At 39.0% G+C, this 23,166-nt stretch overlaps 1 long non-coding RNA gene across 1 annotated transcript; it reads left to right on the forward strand.

The window, feature by feature from the left end:
• The first annotated feature begins 11,397 nt into the window (after positions 1-11,397).
• On the forward strand, positions 11,398-18,042 carry LOC116996989. The gene is made up of 3 exons (XR_004418048.1): positions 11,398-11,530; positions 17,690-17,769; positions 17,890-18,042. It is a non-coding gene; the product is annotated as an uncharacterized LOC116996989 (long non-coding RNA).
• The last annotated feature ends 5,124 nt before the right edge of the window (positions 18,043-23,166 follow it).

Genomic DNA, 23,166 nt, shown 5'->3' on the forward strand with positions numbered 1-23,166 from the left:
TCACCCTTTCTAATGCTTCAAAAGGATCTATAAATCTGACCTCTCATTTGCCAAATAAAAGAGGGCTGTTACTGATACTGCTGGGTAAAACAGGATTTCCTTACTATTAGTCATCTACCTGGAAAAGATGTTGAGTCACTCAGTCAGGGTTATCAAACTAAGCTTAATAGAACTATGTCCAGTTCATACAAGATTTGATAGATTTGATTTTTTTTTTATTTTTTTTTTATTTTTTTTTGGTTTGGGTTTTTTTTTGTGACAGCTTGCTCATTGTTTCTATACTTATGCAAATAGTGACATTGTAGAATGTCTTTCGGGTTACTTAATAGACTTCTCACTGATAGAAATTCTAAACTTAAATTGAGCTCAATTTCAGTTTCACACAAGTAAATCTGTAATGTACCCTTTTAGCTGTAAATCGATTTTTAAAAAAATTTGTAAGAATAATCATTAAATAGGTTTTTAGCGAGACAGTTTCTATAACCCAAACCATCTCTGTTTACTGTATATTTACAGAAATTTCTTAATGGATTTCATAAAGCTGACTTCCAAGATTGTACCTCAAAACTAAAAAGGATTGTACAGTCATCACATGTTTTAATACGACACCCAGGAGACAGAAAAGCGTCAGCACAATAATTAAAATTAATTAGGATGAAACCAGTTCAACGGTCTAAACAACAGCATTATCAATCAAGCTTACCCACAAGACATTTTAGTCTGCTGGGAATAAACATGTTTCAAAGTCATAAGACCTCACTGCAACATAAAGTCTAGGGAGCCCTGCCTGAGTACAAAAATCATTAAAAGACTAAACAATCTCTGTTCTATATATTGTGTGTCAGTGACAGGTACAATTATAGGTCACTGCTGGTTTCTTTTCATCAGAAGCGCAACCTGCTTTAAGGAAAGATGAAAAGTATCTCGTCGCTCAGTATTACTGATCAATATCTTAGCAGAGAAAAGGAATAATGCATGTATTGGGCAAGCAAGAAATTTCATGGCAATAGAGAACTGACAAAGAAGTACTGTATTCAGAATGGAAAAAAAAAATGTTAAGCAGCATATACATGAGCCATGGACTAAGAAATCTTTTCTGGGTCTGAACGTCCTCAGTCTTTCAGCCTTACTGTTTAGAGATTCTGGAATGAGATGTCTTTGGGATTTACAGCTATTTCTAATGAAAAATAAATTATTTCTTTAGTTGAGAAAGAGGCAAAAGAAAAACATGCTTATCACTAAGAACAACTGGCCATGGAAAGAATGGCTTCTTATAGTGGAACTATGTAATTCACACATGAATATGTACACTGTGTTTACGAAAACTTTTTTCTTCTTAGTGTCCACCTAAGGTTTTGTTCCTTCTCAATGTTAAAAACAACCTTAGTCCTAAAGCTTCATTGGGTAGGGCAAAAGAAAGACTTCATTCTTACCTTTGTAAAATCAAGGGCAGGTTGAATTGAGAGTTTGTGAAAGATTGCTCCATTCCATTATGACAAGTAAAATAATCCAGGCAACACACTTAATACAAATGTTATGTTTAGACTAGAAATAGATTGGACTGGGAGACTCTGATTATTTAACTCCTATGATTTCCTATTTTGCATATGTCATTGTCAGCATGTGAGCTACAGCTCTGTAATCCTAAAACAACTTTAGCACAAGGCAGACGTTGTGTGGTAACTCCAGAAATGAGTATCACAGAAATAGATTGGTGGGGAAAAAAAGCTGCCTTGGACTAATGCACAAGACAATTTCTTTTAGTGAAACAGTTTGGTTTTATTCCAGTTATGAGCATACCTAAGGGTTCTTTGTCACCTATTTTTATTTATGACAGCACAAAGGGGAACTGGGCAAGTGTAGCAGGTTTGGCAGAGCTACTACATGTGTGGCAATGCCATGCCAAACCTGTTCTAGAAGGGGTCATTTGTATATAGTACTCCTTTCCACAAAAGGATGCATTTGGAAGGAAAATGGGTTTTATGATTGCCATAGGTTCCCACATTCAATTAACTTATAAAGGAAATATCTTTCACTTTGTGTCCTAACTGAAAATTTAATGGCGCATTCCAAGTCTCCTTCCTTCTTCCAGGTTCAACATTTCCAAATCAGTTCCAAGTATACCACAGCAGAAACAACATCTTGTAGGAATACAGAAAAATGACACAGCATAAACAACAGATTCAGGAATATGTCACAATTATCTTCCCAGAAACTAGGATATGATAGCATCAAGCTCAAGTTGGTTTACTGCCATACATTTGAACACGGTGCATTATCCTAGAACATTCCAATCAAACATGCAAATCCCAAGTGATGGAAAGGAAGGACTAAAAAAGACACAAAACCAAAGCTTGCATTCTAAAAACCTGAAAAAAATAAAAACAACAAATCCAGATACAATTAAGCTGTAATTTCCAATTGTGTCTACATTACTTATTTCCCATCATAAGTCTTACTAACTTCAGTGGTAATTTGCTTTGGTTTAGGAGACTGCAGATACCAAATTATTTTGGGGCATATTCTGGATAACGGGATTGATACGGATTTAAAATCCAGTCACAAAGGTACTTAAGCAAACTATACTGTAGCAGAAATATTGGTACCTGAATAAGCAACTCTAATTAGTATTTCAATTACACTGCGTTCCCCAATTAATTACAGATTTAAAAGAAATACCACGTTTCTTAAAAATGAAAGATCAAGTTCTTGTGGGAGAAAAAAGCAGACGACTGCCCTCAGAAAGCCAGCATTAAGTTTTCAGACAAATCTTCGCATCCTGCCATGCTTAATTTCTCATAAATCCATGACTATCACTTCAATAGTTTGTCTAATGCCTTCCTGCAACACACCCCCAAAACAATAAGCACAAGAATACAATTTGTGCTAAAAGTGTAATGGATATTGTGTTAAAGAGTATGTATTTCTCCAGGTACACTCAAATTTATTAAGTTGCAGTCTATAACCATAAGACTGTTTCATGGAAGCTTTGTTTTATGGCAATGAAAAAAGACATTAGTGCCTTTTTACAAGAAATAGGAAGATGGAGTCATTAGTATTTGTGCAGCAGCCTAGTCAATACAGTGATTTAGTAACAAGTTTGCGTACACTTTAATTATAAAGTTCACGGAAATAATGCATTACCTAAAAACCAAAAGATATATTCCCTCTTAATGTAGGTCTGCTGAGAGCTATTTCCATGGATAATTTGATCCTAAATTCCACTGACTATGACAAGCTGCCTAATTCACACAATTATTTTAAATTAATAGCTATCTGTTTCCTAAACAAAAAGAAAGGTCTCAAAGAATTTTCATGAGGACAATTGCCATCCAGGAAAACCAGAATAGGAATTTAATGCCAGCTCAACTGCCTAGACATTCATGCAATTCCAGCAGGTGTGCAGGAGCTGAAGGGATGCCAGAAGATATACAGTGTATATCTTTGCTCCAGGAGGGCAAAGGAAAGAGAAGCTTAGGTAATGTCTTAAAGCTCAAGGGAGACAGAGGCAAGCAAGGGGACATCTGAAGAACGAGGGTTCTTCCTAAGCTCAGGGATCACAGTCTGAGAACTAAGTTATGAACTTCTATTTGATTCGTGTTTGAAAAAGTTTTTGCTCTTTTAAATGTATCCTTATTATGTTTTCATAGCTTGTTCTAATCACAAGGCCTGCAGATAGATAGCAGTTTAGCTTTTACCTGATAGATGAGAAAATCCATGCTGAGAAAAGTTCAGATAAGGACAGAACAAGGTACCAACTGCAAGGTCAGGTACTGAAATACTGAAAAAAGGGAAGATAACATTGGATTTTACAGCATTGATTGGTAAAAAAAATCAGATTTTCAATTTGATGGGAGTTATCAAACAGAGATACATAATTGCATTGCCATAATAACAAAGGAGACAATGAAAATTGAGTAATGTTTTTCAAATATTAAAAGTATGATTATTTATGAAAAAGAAAAATGTCCTTGCTACTCTGGGCACTTATGTGACAAGTACAGTAAATTCACGAATACAAGCCGCACTGAGTATAAGCCGCATCTCTGGGTGTTGGCAAACATTTCGGTTTTTGTCCATAGATAAGTCGCACCCGAATATAAGCCGCTCTGTCGTTCGCAGTGAGGACCTGCGTGCAATTAGTAACAGAACCGCGGGAGGGCGGGGTTTACTGGCTGAGCTAAGGCTGTGCAGGCTCGGTCCGCTAGGGGTCGCTGACGGGGCCAGGTGGCCCAGCACGGTGCTGCAGCTCGGGGCCGGCCGCCGCTGCCACTGGGCTCAGTCACCCCGGGTCGGCGCTACTCTGCGGTGGCAGGCAGGGACGGAGCTTCCCCTGCTCCTACGGCAGCGGCGGCGGGCGGGGACGGAGCTTTCCCATGCCTGTGGCGCCGGCGGCGGGCAGGGACGGAGTTTCCCCGCTCCTGCCGCGGCGGCGGCGGGCGGGGACAAAGCACCCCGTCGGCTCCCTGAGCCGCGGCAATGGCTGCGCGGGGCTCCCGTCGGCTCCCCGGGCCACAGCAATGGCAGCGCGGGGCTCCTGTCGGCTCCCCGAGCCACAGCAATGGCGGCGCGTGCTTCCCCCCCACTCCCCGGGCCGCAGCAATGGCGGCGCGCGCTTCCCCCCACCTCCCCGGGCCGCAACAATGGCGGCGCGCGCTTCCCCCCCCCCTCCCCGAGCCGCAGCAATGGCGGCGCGCGCTTCCCCCCCCACCCCGAGCCACAGCAATGGCGGCGCGCGCTTCCCCCCACCTCCCCGAGCCACAGCAATGGCGGCGCGCGCTTCCCCCCCACTCCCTGGGCCGCAGCAATGGCGGCGCGGGCTTCCCCCCCCCCTCCCCGGGCCGCAGCAATGGCGGCCCGGGTCCCCCCCGTCTCTCCCCTGGGCTGTGGCAGAGGAGGAAAGAGAGGTCTCCCGCCTCTCTCCCCGCCCCCCGTGCTGCCTGCAGGGAGCCAGGCTCCGCCCGCGGTGCAACAGAGTAGCGATTTGTAACAATCGCAAAATGCCGACTTTGCAGCTGCTCGGCTCAGCACTCTGGCAGGCACTTCTGAGGTTGTATTAGCCGCTCCTGATTATTAGCCGCATTTCCGGTTTAGGAGCAAAATCTTAGTCAAATTGGTGCGGCTTGTATTCGTGAAATTACTGTAGATAATGGAGTAAGCATACATATATTTAAGTCCTAATACAGTAATTTCACGATTATAAGCCACACCATTTTGACTAAAATTTTGGCCCGAACCCAAAGTGCGGCTTATAATCAGGTGCGGCTTATATATGGACAAAGAACGAAAAGTTGCTGTTTTAGTTTGGAGGACAGGTGTCTGCTGAGAAAGGCAGGAGTTTCTCTTTGAAATGGAGAATGCAAACCCCCTCTCTCCAAATTATTATAATTTTGAAATCAAGGGGCTTTCAGGCAAAAATATGGGAATTAGGAATAACAGTTCTTTTCTAGGGAAATTAAAATAGAAATACAGTACTACAAAGAAACAAACTCCAAACCCTGACACAGTCAGAGTACAACCTGACACCGTCAGGCAGGGTGTTGGTAGCAGTCCCATTAAACGGTGATTGCAGTCCCCTTGCAGTGACAGATGTGGCTCAGTTGGAGCAGTACTCCTGCAGAAGGTGCAGTTTCCCTCTGGAGGTCCAGTGGTGATGTGGAGAAATCCAGTTTTCCTCTGGAGTCCAGTGGAGAAAGGTGCTCCCTTATTGTCCCAAAACCTCTGTTTTTATCTTGGTAAGAAATGTTGGGCTCTTCCCCCTGGCTGGAGCAACTTTCAATGGGATGCAGTAATTTTATCAGTCACACAGTGGGACTCAATGGGCCATTAGCAGACAATGACTGGCTGGAGGAAGGATGGGGTGTGAAAAGATAAAGAACAATGCCTTGCCTGGTTTCAATGGATGGCCCATTAGCAAATTATCTGCCATTGAGATAAGGATCACTGCCCCCCACCCTCAACAGATGGTGATAGAACAGATACCTTTTATCACACTCTGTATTGTAACATGCGGCTTATAATCAGGTGCGGCTTATGTATGGACAAAAACCAAAAAGTTGCTGAAACCCAGAAGTGCGACTTATAATCAGTGCGGCTTATAATCGTGAAATTACTGTACATCCATAAGACTGGAAAAAATGCTTGAAATTCTTGGTTCTTGAGGAAGCTGAAGCTCGATCCTCATTCTGATTTGCTTTTTATTTAGAATGCCTGTCTAGGACTCCAACAACAGTCAGTTGTACAACTTTGACCACTCTACATTTGCTAATCTCAAGAACTGCAAAAACATACCTGTTCAGAAAAGGAATTAGTGCAGAATAACGTTGTAAAATAATTGAAAAATTATAGATACTGAGATTGAAGCAGTGTTCCATGTATTTTGTGTTGCCTTACATTTAAACTGCATTAAAGTTAAAATTGTTTAAAGCATATTTACTCTGTCTTCGTATTTCTGCAATACTGTATACATTTAAGCTTTTTTTTGTTTTTTTTTCTTTTTGTTTTTTCTTTTTTAATGCACCACAACTAGCAAAATCTCATTAATGAAACAAGAGCTGACACTTAAGACCTGAGTTTGTTATAGTGTCCTTATTTCATGCTGGAGGCAAAATTAAGACAAATATTTGCACTGCCATATTATATTGTTATTTTCAGAGTTCTGCAAATCCACACACAACTACAGAAAGCTAAGTGGTATGAAATTCAGCACTTACAAAGGATTTACATTGCAAAGTACCAGATTCTTCCTCAACATACCTGTATTTAAAAAAGATTGTGTCTTTTGTCTGTGTGACGCTGACGAGACTTTTTCCAAGGCTTTTGAAGCACATGGAAGAAGGCATGCCATGTCACAGTACTCCTGCACCGCACCAAATTTCCTGTATTCAGCCCCTCTCCTGCCTTCTTTCATGAGAATTAACTTCCCCATGGACAGTCATAATTTGACTGGCAACATTCAACTCTGTATATGTCATTTAAGATTCTGAGCAGGTTGTGGTTGTTACTTTCGCAAGGTGGTGGTGCAGGGTGAAGTCAATATTCTGCTGGGAGTAAAGTCAACTAGATGTTGTGAACGGGGAGCTGCAGGCACTAGGGCTTTATTGAGGGCAAAGCCTACATAGGCTGCTGTGACTGACTGGTTTTCTCATGGAGTATTTTAAGGAAGATGAGAAGGGCATTTAGTTCATTATTCATATCAAAAGCATAAATCCAGTCTTGTGCTATTAAGTTTCAGCACTTTACAGCCAGTAGTAGCGTCAGAGAATTGGCTATATTTAGGCAAGATAATCCATTCAATGTGCTGAAGTGTTGGAAAATTTTGATTTTTTTATTCTGTACAATGTTCATGGAAAGTTTTCTAGCATTGATAATTATATGACTGCTGAATTTCTTCTACACTGTGTAGATTTGTGTACTCTAGAATGCAGTCAAAATCTAATTTCCTATACTTCTTTTTCAAACGAAAGCACACAGAAATACTCCACAGTAAATCCAGAATCCAGCATGGGGAATTTTCAAAGACATTCTGACCATCAAAAGAATTCCCTTACCTGACTATTTTTATTTATACCTGCATTTTCTTGAAAAAAGTCTCTTCCTACTTTCTACCAGCTTCATTCCAAGCACTCATCTGGGATCTGGTAAAAGAAAGTACTGTAGGTTGTAAATAAAACTTGCTCTATAGCTCTTCCTGACTATCTAAAAAATACTTGCATGTTTAATGTTGTCATGTCTTCCAATTCATTATGTCATACTTACACCTCTCAGTGATAAGCTGTGCTATAAACATTTTCTAGTTCAGTAGTGTAAACGAAGCTTGAATTATTTGCAAATAAACAGACTCTGAGGTGAGCATAGGAAACCATTCCTATAAAACTTTCAAAGGAGTCCCTTGTATTCTCCAGTGCTGGAGTTATTTGGTGGAATAGAATTATTTTGTAAAGGGTTTCTGCTATCTAGGGTGAACTATACTGCACACTTTAAGGCACCTATAATACCTGAAAACTATGGATAAACCATTTCACTGATTATATGTTTGTTCTGCAGTACCTGCAAGATATAAATAAGGGCTGCTCAAAATCCCTGTCTAAATCATTTGATGTAAAATTGATTTCAGCAGAAGAATTTTCCTCCTTTTGTTCTGTCAAGGTTGCTATTATTTCTTTGTGAGAATTTTTCCTTTTGAAGTTGAAGGAAAACTGAGAAGTGTCAGCACAAACACCAAATATTTCCACTAGGTTTGATTTCTCTAGTGCTTCATCATAATAACTGTTTTCTTTCTGCCCTCATTTACACCCCTTGATATGAATGACCTTTCCCAGTGCGTTGCTTCTCCTGAGAGCATTGTACAGTCGCTGTGATTTAGCTGCTCTCTTCTATTCTCACTGGAGAGGTGATCACAGCAGACCAACTGAGATGCTTTTGGAAACCATCACAAGCAAAACAAGGGAGCAGGCTGTCATCCCAAATCTCACTTATCTTGTTTGCCTGAGCATTGTTTTTCTTCCAAAATTCTGCGCAAATAGAAAAGTTTTCTTGTGGACAACATATGCATTTTGAGCCAGCCCTCAAAGTGAGGCTGTTAGAACAACACAGGTTTCAAGCCTCCATAAGGCAGGGGTGAAGGCTGCCAGTGCACTCCTACATTCATCATATATGGGGGCTGCTTGCTGAGTTGGCTGCTTTTCTTCCCAGGGAAAAAAATAGATTATGGAATATGAACTCTCTCTTATTTCTTAAAAAAAACAAGTGGTATGCAACAACACTGCAAAATTATGCAAATTACCCTGTCACACATGTCACACTGACAGTTCCAGAGAGACTGGAAATTGCCAAAAGATTTCTAGCTCCAGGCAGACAATGTCATTAGAGTATGGCTTAGAGCCATAAGACCCTGATAAGAACTCACTTTCTTTAGACTACCACTTTCACAGACTGTTATTTCAAATAGATGTGCTCAGCTTTGAGGGCTTTATTGGTTTTGGTTTGTTGAGGTTTTTTTGGCTTTTTTTTTTCTTTTCTTTTGTTTACATATGGTACACAGTATGTAGATTCCCAGGCAATGGCATGAAAAACAATCTAAATTAACTAGAAGCTATGTATCATTAAAATTTTCAGACTGAGCTGCAGGTCGTGGCACAGATGGGCTGCCAAATATTTGTCACAACATGTGGCCAATCACCAGCATGTATTTAAGGCAAAATTGTTAGTGAATCAAAATAACCAGACAAGCTATTTCAGAGAGCTGTTTTAAATAATATCATTTACCTTTAAATATGGGATATAAGCTCAGGGTAACCTAATTCTTATGTTGTATACAAAAAATATCCTGCTATTTAATTTAAACTAATCCATTCTATTTCAAAGTCTCTTCATGTTTCCTCAACAGTGGGGGCATGTGTATTTCATAGTTTTAAGGAAAATGAGATGTATTGAAATATTAGATAATAGCATCAATCACATCATAATTACAATTCCACAGAGACCTGATTTTGGTAATTTTAGTTTGGCATCCTCTTTACTGTGTAGAGAAAACAGATCTGAAAGTGAGCAAAAAAATATACCAGTGGATCTCAAGTTGTGTGCTGGGCAGTGGTAGAAAAGAGCAGTCTTCCCACGCAAAAAAAGTTTTCTATAAAATGTTGTCCAGTGATATTTCACAGCAGCACAATATTTGGGAAAAGGTGCTTCCAAAAATTGTGCTTATAATTAAATTTATTGCAGACATGAATATTTGCCATACAATCCCAGTTTGGAAGTTTTTGTGGGCAAAATAAATCTACATGATCTATGATCTAGAACTACATCTACATCATCTCTATCTATCTCTACCTGTACAAAAGCAATCACTCTGATACTGCAATGTAACCTTCAGCATCTCAGGTAAGATTTAGCTTTCAGGCTGGGTCGAGGACAGTGATATGAGGCTCATCAAGGCCAAGTGCCAGGCTTTGCACTTGGGTCACAACAACACTACAGGCTCAGAGTACTACAGGGGTGGAGTCGTTGGAAAGTGCCCAGCAGAAGAGGTCCTGGGGGTGCTGGTGACAGTGGCTGAACATGAGCCAACTGTGCCCAGGTGGCCAAGAAGGCCAGAGGCATCCTGGTCTGTCTCAGCAATAGTGTGGCCAGCAGGACCAGAGCAGTGATTGTCCCCCTGTACTCAGCACTGGTGAGGTCACAGCTCCAATCCTGTGTCCAGTTCTGGACCCCTCACAATGAGAAAGACATTGAAGGGCTGGAGCATGGGGAAGGATTTAGAGAGTAAGCTTTTTATGGAGTAGCTAAGGGAGTTGAAGTTGTTTAGCCTGGAGAAGAGAAAACTCAGGGGAGACCTTATCACTCTCCACAACTGCCTGAAAGGAGGTAGGAGCCTGGTGGGGATTGGTCTCCCAGGTAACTAGTGACAGAATGAGAGGACATGTCCTCAAACTGTACCAAGAGACATTCAGGTTGGACATTATGAAGAATTTCTTCACAGAAAGGGTTGTCAAGCATTTGGAATGGGCTGCCCAGAGGTGTTCAAGAAAAGACTGGGTGTGGCACTTAGTGCTGTGGTCGTTGACAAGGTTGTTATGGGTCAAAGCTTGGATTCGATGATCTTGGAAGTATTTTACAGCCTAAATGTTGCTGTGAAATCAGACTTGTGTTCATATGACAAAATAAAGCAAAATATAACAAAGCAAAAGTGATGATTTAATTAAGCCTGCTGAAGGAGAGTTAACTTACTGCATGGAAGCATGCAGAAAACCCATTTGTCAATTTGAAGGCAGCATTGAACACACAAAAATGCCTGAATGAGAAGCTAAGCTGTGATCTATAGGCAGAAGTAATGAAAAGAAAGCAAAATAATGAAGCAATTGAACCTGAAAACCTGATTCATATTTTCATCATGATGAAATGTTATTTTCTTCACTGAAACTGGTATGTCCATATTGATGACTGAGACAGAGTTTTGCAGAGGCTACGTTTTTAGACTATTTTCAGCTGATAGTGCTCTATTACTGCTATCATCTTTGTTTAATCATTAGGTAGAGTAAAAAAATGTTAGTTTCAGTAAGAGATAATGCATAGGTTCTTCTGCTGACAAAGCTGAAGTGTTTCTGGTTTTCAGCTGTATCTTGCTGTGACAGGCAGTTTTAAGGCAAGGTGATTTGCTCTGCTGGCTCTGGTTTTTATATCATATATTTTTTACAACAAAAGAAAGAAACTTACCTAGATAGCCTGACTTGAATACTCCCTAGAGTGTCTTCAGCCAGAGGTCTGATAAACAGCTGGGAAACTAAATTTAACTCATCTCTCAAGTTTTCATTTTGAATAGCAATACTTAACTGAACTTGTGTTTACTTGCACAAAACTTTACTTTTTTTACTTTCAAAAGGTGAAAGTCTTCTCAGTCTCCACTACAATGACAAATTTACACCTGCTGGTGGGACAGCGCCTCTGACAGCAAAGGGCTGCAGGCCCAAACTGCGAGAGGGGAAGAGCTGCAGCACCTGCTGACAGACTGAATCCCTCTCTGATCCCACAGGTGAGTGACATTTTGCAGCTGCATTAGGATGCAGAAGACTCCATTTACCTATTTAAACCAAACATTGCTTCACAACCTTTTCCCTACTTCATTTATTTTATTTAGCTTTATTCCCCTGCATTTCTTCACCCTGCTGCCTATGTCTCTGTGACACTTTGGTATGTACAGAGCCATGGGCTGCCTGTGCAGAAGTTTCAAAATGATGCCATGGTATCTCTCACAGCACTGATGGGCAAAACTGTCTGCAAAGGAAAGGGGGACTGAAGGATGAACCCTACCAGAAGCGAGATCAGGGCTCAGAGGGCTGCTTTTCTGGCTGGCAGCACAAGGAGCAGCTGGCAGAAGCATGCACAGGGGACAACCTTACCCACACTTGCCTTGATTTGACCTGTTATTATTGAGCTCAGTTTCATTCCTCCATGCCCTCTGTTGTTGTCCTCACTGCTCTCCCCAAAACTGGCCACAGATGAAACTACAACAGTGAGAGTGTGGATTTCACTGTCACAGCTTATGGCATTGCATTGTTTTCTTCACTTTACTAATGTAAGAAAAAGTGGGAATCAGGTGGTATATAAGAAATCAGATTCAGCTTATGATTTTGACATGACTCAGGCCATACAAACTAAACGATTAGATAAAAATAAGAAAAATCTCGTTGCAAAATATAGATGCTGCACTGCTATTGAGCTTTCCTAGTCTAGTCAGGACGTTTTTTTTAAAAAGAGACAAAGAACCTATAAATCTCAGGGGCCTTGTGCTTGCCTGTAACTGTTGCAGTACATTTATCATTGTTATGTAACCTCAAAAAGGTTTCATTGGCTCTGTTTTCACTGGCATGAACATTTTAAATGAAAATTAATACACGCATATGTAGATCAGTCCACTGTATGTAGCTACCTGGTGGGTAATTCCTGGAAGGGAATTTCTTTTTCTCTACATTGGTTTTTTTTTCTTCTTTCTTTCTTCTTTTTTTTTCTTTTTTTTAATAGCTCAAAAATAGCATGTGAGTTATATAACTAATAAAAGAAACCAAAGACAAATCCTAGCCTTAGGCACCATGGAGAAGAGATGGTAACTGTCAGCCTTGACTCCCTGGTTGTCAAATACTGAATGGGATGTTAACTCCTCAACAATACACAAGCTTGGAAATGTCACCGATATGAATGAGTCAGGGCTTATCCTCATCCACAACAAAAATATCTCAGTGGTAGCCAAGTATTTTATCTGTACAAATTAATGTACACTTTTAAATATGCCACTGTAAATCACTGCTAAACTGCTCTGTAGCAATTAGGCAGGGGCTGCTGCTCTGTCATTTTGTTCTAACTGTGCAGAAACTTCAGAAAGATTTCTTGGCCATGAGGAGACCTCCTACTGCCACTACTAGATTAGGAGGAACTCCCAGGGTTGTTCTCTGCTACAGAATAATTTCTTTCTACTGTCCTTATTTGCATTTATTTTGGATCCCTAGGTTGCTCACCTCAGAGTGAAATTTGGAGAAAGTGGTCTGCATATCATAGTAATAATTATAATAATATTACATTCAGGATAGAAAAAATTGGGGGTTTTGGTGGATGAGCTCTGTATATCGTGTAGGTATCCTTCAGCCTTGGAAAATAAGGGAGAATTTAAGATTTTTCTGAAGGAAAATATGATTAAGTCAAAAAATTACTGAGGTACTGAAACGCAGAATCAGCTGGATTGGAAAAGAACTTTAAGATCAAGTCCAATCTGTGACCTAACACCGGCATCAAGTGGTTTACACAGTCATTTCTCAAACCCCTCCAGGGATGCTGACTCCACCACCCTCCTTGGCAGCCTGTTCTAATGCCCACTCACTCTTCTGTGAAGAGCTTCTTCTTAATGTCCAGCTTCAATGTCTCCTGGTGCAATTTAAGACCGTGTCCTCTTGTCCTAGTGCTAATCACCTGGGAGAAGAGACTGACCCTGTCTCTGGCTTGCTACCCCTAGGCTCATCTCTGAAGAGCCTGATTTCATCCCCTCCCCACTTTGTATCAGGTTTAAAGCTTTTTCAATCAGCCCTGCCAGCTCATGTGCTAAATCCTTCTGCACTTGCTAGATAGATGAAGCCCATCTGACCCTAGCAGACCTGGTGCCAAAAAGTTGCCCCATAACCAAAAATCCCAAAATCCTACTGTGGCACCAGTCCTTCAGCCACTTATTGAGAACATGAGTTTTCCCTATTCCTTTCATCATTCATCACTGCTACTGAAAGAATTGAGCAGAGCGCCACCTGCACTCCCATTTTCTAACCTGTCACGGAGAAAATAAAATGCTATTGCAACATCAACTTTTTTGAGCACCACATCTGATTTATTCTTGGAGGATCCCATACAATTTCTGACTGCTTATAGGCTGCTTAAAATAGAAAGATCCAATAGAAAACGATGAGATATTTTGGCTGAAGGCCAGTGTATTTATGCCAAAGATGAATTTGCACATGAAAGGTGCAAAAGCAGTAAGGAAGACAGAAGACAAAGGTAATGAAGATAAATTAGCTAATTAAGCTTCAAGTAATCATTGTCAGCCTCACAGTCTTATTATGTAAAAGAATGAATATTTCTAGTTTGGTGTAACTGGAAAGATGTATCTGCAAGTTTTTTCTTGGTACATGAAATGAATCTCTGATATCTTAACTGGGTACCTAAGATGGTAGATCTAAAAGTACTAGCAAAATTTTTAAAAATATGATAGATTATTCCTTTTTTTTTGTTTTTTGTTTTTAATGAAGTCCCAGCTCTAAAACTGTTTGCATATTAAAAAAACAGTAAAAGAACATGCTTATAAGGGACAATGTACCATTGTCTCTTTTTATTGAATGTTCTTTAACTGCAATTAATGGTGGCTGTATTGACAGAAAAAAAATTTACCTGCTACACTTTTAAGGCAAATAAATTTATGGTGGACTTGACTGTATTTGCATGCATTTGTCCTTTATAAAGTAAAACCTGACTGCAAAACCTAGAAATTGGTATTTGTCAATATTTTCTTTCCTTTTTTATTCTTGTTAGTGGCAGGAATTTGACCCAATTCTCAGATTTAATAGACTCTCTAGAGCTGGAGATATGTTTTCAAGATGAACATAGAGAAAACTGAATAAGGAAATGACAAAAGAAGTACAGCATCCTAACAATGTCATTCCATACATCTCACTGCTGACTATAACCATCTCTGGACTTTATCTTGCCCAGAAAAACAAATTTAGTTTGTAGAAAACTTGTGGCTCAATAAAAATGTGCCTGAGTGGAAGCTCAGAAGTGTTCCCTGCATTCTTCTTCGCCATTGCCGTATGGACACTTTTCTTCTCCATATTAGGATGTAGCATGGACTTCATCTGCAATAAGCAGAGAAATACTTTGAGCCAAGGGCAGTTAAATCTTAAAGTTGTCTCACTTTGTTTCCCAGACATCACCCACTTTTCATAAGTTATCAGCTCAGACTTCAAAGACCACATTGTGACATTAAGGAGAAGAAAGAGAAGGCAACAATTTTAATCAATACAGAAGTCTCCTTTCTATGGTCTCTTTCAAACATGGGTGCTCAGAAGTACTCATAAAATTGTTTTGAATCCTCTGTTCATTTTTGAAGCAAAGGATGGTGATATGTTTCAGTATGCTGAAATTTGCAGATTTAAATTAATTTGGGGAGTATATTTGGAATAAATATTTGAAAATTTTGCACTAACAAATGTACTTCTCAAAACATGAATCATAAAGGCAGCATAAAAGGGACATTTGCAGCGCCCCTGAGCAGGTTGGCCTGTCTTGTGTTCGAGTTGTCCATACAGAGCAGCCTACATTTTTGCTGGATTACCCAGTGGTATCTATAGAAACTGTGCACTTGCATTTACAGATCCAAAAATAAACAAGTAGGGCTACTGTTTTTTACCTGGCCCTTTTAAGAACAGGCAATAAATAGCTCTCCTCTTCCCCTAAAAACAAAACCCAAAGCATTCCTGAACATTCCCAAATGCTCAGTAAGATTAAAATAGGACAATTCCAGGTCATCACAGTGCACTTAAGAAAATGTCCCTCATGATTTATATGCTAGAAAGAGCTAGTTTAATTTTTCATATTTCAAAATTTATTTCTTCATTAAATTCACTATAATTTTACACCAAAGTAAAAAAGACTTTCCTAAGTGAACAAAGATTTAATCAGAAATTTTTAATTTTGAGAATGGCCAAATGTGATTTTCTTTTAATTCTTTCTCTTATATTCATGCTACCATTAAATAATTAGAATAAAAATATTAAAACACTTAAGGAACAGTTTCTACTCCTTTGGACATCGGAATGAGACTGAAGTTTCTAAGAGACTTCAGACAGATCAAAATAAGAATCATATACCTATTTAATGATAATAGGTTGAAAACTCTGGGCTAGGGGGGAAAAAACCCAAACTGAACAGAGCTTGTTTCTAAGCTTCATCTTTTCTTTAATAGCTTGGAGTTTTGCTTGATTCCAGAGCAAGAGTTCCTATCTGTACTATGACAGAAGGCAGTGCAGGTCCTTACTCTTGCAGTCAAACCATTCTCTCCAAAAGCATTTTCTCCTGCCTCCAGGGATCAATTTCAATAGCTGCTATCAGCCTAATCCAATAGAATGCCGTCTTTTATTACAACACACAGGGAAGGCTGGAATCAAGATTTTCATTTCTATTTGCCCTGCATCCCCCACCCCCACAGCTGTGTGTCTTATTTTAATCTTCTCTCCCACGTACTTTCCCAGAGAAAGCCTTGCTTGAAATGAAGCGTGAACACTGGTGTTCAGATACTTGAATGATCTAATGCTATGTGACCAAAGAATGGGAGATCACACAGCAAAAAATCCTGCCAGAAGGTGTTTGATGTGTGATAGACAGCACCTATTTCATCCGCAATACACAACAGAGATTTATGCAGAAGATGTCGTAGATACTGAAAGCGGGGCTTAGGCAAGAGTGACAGCACAAGCTGCTCAGTCCTGTGAAGGCACTTCTGCATCTGTGCAGAAACAAGTCCTGGGGTGCATGGGAGATTTTAAATGCACATCAAGTGCTCTTTTGGCTCTTACAAGACCCTGGCATTAGATAACCACAGCCCAGGTCCGCACTGCCACCAGGCTAAGATGTTTTATTCTATCTGAAGTCTTTGCCTTTTCATGGAAGAACAGAAGTCCGTAGCACCTTCAGCCCTGCTCGCCATTAGTACCTATCAGAAACCCATCTGTGTCCTCCATGACTCCCTTCAGGACCAAGCCCTTGGGTTTCTGTCCCATGGAAACCAAGATGATAGGGTTGGAGGAAAGAACACATGTGGATCTCATTCTGTTGCTAATTAGGATGCAGCTGAATGGAGTCAACACCCAGATTCAGGAGCTGAAAAATGCTGCCAGCCCTCACTCAACTTTTAGTTCCTTAAAAGATACCTTAAACGTTCCTTAAGTCATCTGGAAATGACTGATATAGTTTCTAAAAATCCTACTTGATGCCTATAAATAAGCATCCTCTAATTAGTATTCTGAAAGTCAGTGTTCAGATTAACTGATTCACTTATTGGAATGATAAATGAGTCTGCTTTTAGCATCTATTGAGAAGGCCGAGACTTACGAAAAAAAAGTGAAAGCAGAGACTGAGCCATAATTCAGGAGAACACCAAAATGGCTATGGGAACTGAAACAATCTAGGAGCACAACAAAATAAAATCAGTTTTTCTTTTCCAGGCAAGGAAATTTAAGGTTTTAGGATTTTCATGCAGAAAAGTGATCATGACAGGAAAGGAGGGAGCTTTTCTGCTGTGTTTTTGTTTGTTTATTTGCTAGGAGTGGGAGTTTGGTTGTTTGGTGGGCTAGTTTGTTGATTTGTGGGGGTTTTTTTTAATTGGAAAAAAAAATTGCAGCCCAGTATTTTAGCAAAAATTTCAATTCTTTTTTTGGAAGTGTCTGAAAATCCAGCATGCATATTGACTTATGTGACTGCTCAAGTAGGAATGGCTACTCTTTCAGGATCATCTAAAAGGCAAAGTTTGAAAAAAATGTTTTGTGAAAAAGGAAGGTCTGCTCTGTGAACTATAAGGTTTCTGGGGCAAGAGCTATATCAAACGATGCCACCTCAAACTCCTCATAATTTTTAAAATAATGGGCCATTTTTAAACTTTCAGAATAAAACTGAAATCCTGGAAATCAGTAAAGAAAGCACCAAGCTGCTGAGAAGAGGGGAGGAAGTCCAAGGGATCCAGTGGTAAGGCTGCCATCAAAAGTTGCTACCCTCTTTCAGGGAAAGGACCAACGTTTAAGTCTGTACTTCTTCCTAACCTTCTCTAACAATCAGAAGAGTGATAAAGTCTTCTCCTCTCCATAGGTCCTGGTTTCTTTCATGTTCCACTCCAATCTCACCCTGATCTAATTTCTAATTTATCAATGGAATACTGTGATCTGGGAAGATTTTAAACTACAGTTTTCAAAGTGTCTGAGACTAAATCTGTATAAAAAAGCTTTCACTGTTTTATCAATACTCACCACTATGACTCATTACAGTAAGTAAAATGCTGAAATATTTTTCTAGGTTTCTCAGGCTTTTAAAATATGCACATAAGAATCAAAAGGGTGTCAACAAACATATCAGAATAATTTCAGGCAGATATTAGACATTTTGAGATACGGCTGATACTGATGTTGGCATTTTTTGCTGTTGATTCACTCACTTTTTGGATTCTATCCAGTGGGAGTAGAGAGCAACTTTTGCAAAGTAAACACCTATACTCCTTTCCAGGAGAAGAGAAGGAGTTTATGTCTTCTTAAAAAAGAGTCAGACAAGCTGACTCTTCTTATCTGTGCCTGGGCTGACAGGTGATTCCAAACACTTACATCCACAGGAAATCCAGAGGTCCAAACCATGCTGTGAGGGAAAATACTGCAAAAACATACAAGGATACAAGGGTCTCAAAAAAAAAAAAAAAGGCAAAGACCTTTCCTTGAAACAGGTCCCAACAGGTCCCAAAATGTAAGTCTGGACAACTTTAAGAGTGTAAGAATAGTTAACACTGTAAAATGAAAGGACTGAGTCACACAAGGATTTAGGAGAACTACCAGGTTTTCTAACTTCAATACAGCTAGACAATATGCTTTTTAAAGCATTCCTGATAACCTGCAGCCCCCAGTTATGAAATTAATATTAAAAATAATAGATGTTTACAAAGCTATGTAAGATTTTACAGAGCCTGTTATCACTCCAATTTCTTCTACTCAGAAATATTTGTTTTTCTATCCCACACAAGTACAAGAGATGTCAATAGAATATTTATGTTTGTTACTTGATTTACTTGGCAGAATTCCATAGCTTGACAGTTGTACGCACATTTGAATACAAATAAATTTTTCCTTCACAATACTGTCTGGTATGTCTTATCTCTGATCTTTTTGCACAGGAGATAAAAAAAGCAATGGAAGATGGAAGAAATTGCACACACTGTATTATTAAGACTTCTCTGAAACCAAGCAAGTCAGAAAACTCTGAAAAGCTTATATTTGAGAGAATATCTGTAACAGAAATCTGGACACATGAACAGGAAGTGAATTTTAATGTGGTTTTGAATGTTAGATGTTCATATTTGCCTAAACTGTGCCAGAACAGGAATTCAAAAGCATCTGAGTGTTTTGATTTGATCACTTTGAAGAAGCTTGGTTCCCTGCCAGAAGAAATAGCCATGCTGTTCATGTTTGAAAACATCTAACCCGAAAAGATAGAAATACTTCCAAACTGTTATTTGTATACATAGGGGAACAGAGGTTCCAACAATTATAGGACTTAGTTTAGGCTTTGATAAATTTGATTCCCTTTGTCAAGCAACTTGGCAACAGTCTTTTGTTTCAGTGGAAAGAAGAATTTGACAAAAATGATATGTCTATAAAAGCTTAATGGGTTTGGATGTCATTAGTTTATTTAACACATAAATGACATTCTAGATATCGTTAAAGAAGAATCAACAAATTGTACTGTAGCATTGTGGCAATCTAAAGATGAAGTCACAAATTAAACAGATTAGATTCTGGTCTGATATGTAACAAAAGAAGACAGCTATAGCATCCTTTTGGAGCAAAAAATGCATTCATGTCAACAGAAATATCCACAAAACTATATTCCTCTTACCTCATGGATGAATTTGTTAATTAATGAAATATGTTTTCTATTGAAAGATGTTCCTTGATTATATATCATATTATTTCTTCTGCTCAAAGTAGCAGAAAGGGAGTCAGAATTCAGTGGGGAATCTGACCAAAGAATGGAAAAAGGCATGAGAAATAGTTTTGCAGAATTGCGTTAGCTTTTATAAACTCTAAGGAGAAGTGGAGTTTTGCAATCAAATTCTTAAAAATTTTATTCACCATGAGAGTCCCAGTGCAGGTAGGAGTGATAGGGCCACAAATGACAGTGAATACAGAAGTTTGTGTCTCTTTCAAGGTAGATAACTGCATAGCTCCTGAAAGTTCACTATTTTACAATGCAAAACTATGAGAAGACCTAAGGCCACCATATTTTTCATTATAAATACCATACTATAAACCTCCTTAGGATAATTAATTTTATCAATTGGCCATTCCTACCTCTCTGGCAAATTCTCTCTTTGGTGCATATCACTAAAAGCATCATGATCCACTGATAGTCCCAAGAAGAAAATTCATCAGGAGATGCTGCTGCTCCCCTCTCCATTGACTTCACTGGTGAATGTTCCTATGTAACTAGTTGTTTACCACAGAAACAGGTCAGTAAAAGATAATCTCAAAAAGTAAAAGAAGACTTTTATTTCACAGAGATTTCAGCTTTCCACAGCAGGGTTATATGGACAACAGCTGGCCTTTCTAAAGAGCCTGCAACTTTTGCTAGCTGATGGAGCCTGGTGGGATAGACAGCATTGAGGAGCAGCATGGCTCTGATGGCTGCAAGCAGTTGCAGTTTCTCATTAATGCAGTGCTCAGAGCAGACAAATATGATCCCTCTCTCCTGCTCCATGGAATGGTTTAATATTTTGAAAACTGTTTTGAATGTAAGGCGTGCTTTGCTGGTACTTCTATATTGAGCATAAACTTTTTTATATTGATTTCAGAAGTGCACAAATTGCTTTGCACATACACACACAAGCTAATGCACACATTCTTATTTATAATGGCACTCTTCTTTAGAGGTAGCCAGATATTATGCACACAAATATTCATTGTCTTATGTTCATCAAAACCCAGGAATTGTTTGAATTCAATATTTCAGGGAAATGCTATTCTGAACAATTTCTTTTTAAAGTGAATTTTGTAACTTCTGGGTTTGGAATTTCACAAAAAAAAAGCCAAAACAAAAAACAATCCTCCCCTTCTTCTTCCTAAAATGTACTTGCAGATTATTACATAGCAAGATAATAGAGAATTTAAAACACTTTCACTGAATTTTGCATATCAATCTAAGTACAGTTTTTGTTAAGGTTGAATTCACATACATTTATATATTTGTCCCTCAACTCTGATTTTCAGGTTCAGGCATGACTAACCAAGCAGAGAATTTGTATGTACAGCCAAGCATTTCTGTTAGCAATGTCAGCAAGAGTGACATGGAATGAATTTTTGCATAACACTGCCCAATTGTGTCTTAACATGCATTTTTCAATCACGTTCATTACATGATTGTACAAAATTAATTAAAAATAAATCTTCACATTGCTTTGCTTAGGCTTATACCAAGACTTTTCGTTTATTCCTAAATGAAAAATATTTTTTCATGAAAAAAATAGATAAAGCAATAAAAGTTTGATAAAATTGAAGTACAGCCAGTTCCATGGAGAACATATTTTCTGTTGAGAATTCATTTTGATAGAAGATTTCTGATCAAATTCTGCTATTTTTCATGAAACAGAAATGAATCTAATTTTTGGAGGTTTTCTTTCCCTACTTTATATAGATTTGAAGCTGTCAAATCAGTTTCAAAGTGAAGAGTTGGCTACGGGTAATAATCTTGAGTGTACTGGGAAAAAAATTCTCACTGACTTATGTCTCCTTAAATGTTCATTGTGAGTGCACTATAAGCCTGATGTTTTTGACATCAACATTGAAAGAGAAAACTTCCATAAATAAAAATGAAAACTAAAAATCTAATAATTCTTGCCAACAGCCCCACACTCTCCATTTCAGCCTCATGCTCTGTTCTCCGGGGCAGACCCAGCAGAGGAGCATGAAGGCTGGTACATCATTCAGGAGCTAATTGGGAAACAGTGGTAACCACATCTGTGATTAGTCTTGCCAGCATCTAGGAACATGTTCGAGTTCTGTAGAATGTTCATTAACAATATCATTCTAAAATGTAGGTGAAAAAAAGCCCAAACTAAACCAAAATTCTTCATATTTCCCTGGTTTGCCCTCCCTACACTACTCCCAGGTCAACAAAACTCTAAGTTTTGATTTTTTGTTGTAAAACTAAATAAGGAATTATTTCTCATTTGCTAGGTGACAGAATACTGACATTTGCAGGAAAAATATTAGAAAAGTTGTATACAAGAAGGTCAAAGAATTACAATGGTTTGGGATAAAAGGGTTCTCAAAGATCTTCTTGTTCCAACTCTCTGCCATGGGTAGGAGACACTTTCCTCTAGACCTGGTTGCTCAAAGCACCATCCAGTCTGGCCTTGAGTGTTCCCAAGTCTTATAGGAAAATCCCCTAGTTCAGAACAAAGCTGGCAACTAGGATAACCAGAAATACAAGTTAATTTTATCAGCCACATTGCCTAGCAGAGTTCCAATGCCAGCAACAGGCACTTTGCTTTTTCCATATACTGAGATCTGGTTTTCTCTCTGCTGCATTTTGAAGGGAGTTTCCTGCAAACTCTTTTCTCCTGATTAGTCTATAAAGGTAAATTGGGTTTCAGCACAAGTGTTTGGAAAACCAGCATGGAGCATGCATGAGTGATCTATTTTTCATTCAATTAGGAAAAACAAGATGTGTCTCAGACTTCCTACTGTGCCTAGAAACTACCTCTCACTTGTACTTGAATTCTTTATTAATTCAGCTATGCTTCCTCCATTAACTCCATTGTCTTTGCTGTTCCATGTAATTTGGTGTCGTTCACAGCACACTGACTGAAGGACATGTATGGAAAAATCTGTTTTCTGTTCAAAATTCTAACATTATATAGAATAATGAAATCTGTGTGGAGTTTTTCAGTAGTTCATTGTCAGCTGAGCCATGGCGGCCTTCCACCTACCTTTACATTTCTCTTAGAGTTTTGAGACCTTTATTTCGTGCTTCAGCCTCCTTTTATACTTGAAGAGAGAAATGCCTTGTAGTATTAGTATGCTCTTACACTCTCAAGCTTCTCTGCTGATATGCACTTGATGAGGGGGAAGTTTACAGGGGATAAAATTTATAGATCTGTAGTCCCTGGTATTTCCCCCATCAGATACATTTCTGTAATTCTGGACTCTCCCATACAACTGACTAAGAGAAAATGGTGATTTTTCCCTAGTAAAATTCTTTAAGTAAGCTGCAGAGGCCAAGAACTTCACAGTGTTTCTTTTTATTTCTGGTAATGAGTGTGAACATTGAAACCCATGTTCTCAATAGGAATTTGCCCTGCCACCTTCCCTCTCCTGTAACTTCCAA

This window comes from Catharus ustulatus, chromosome 5, assembly GCF_009819885.2.
Source record: "Catharus ustulatus isolate bCatUst1 chromosome 5, bCatUst1.pri.v2, whole genome shotgun sequence".
Classification (NCBI taxonomy): Eukaryota; Metazoa; Chordata; class Aves; order Passeriformes; family Turdidae; genus Catharus; species Catharus ustulatus.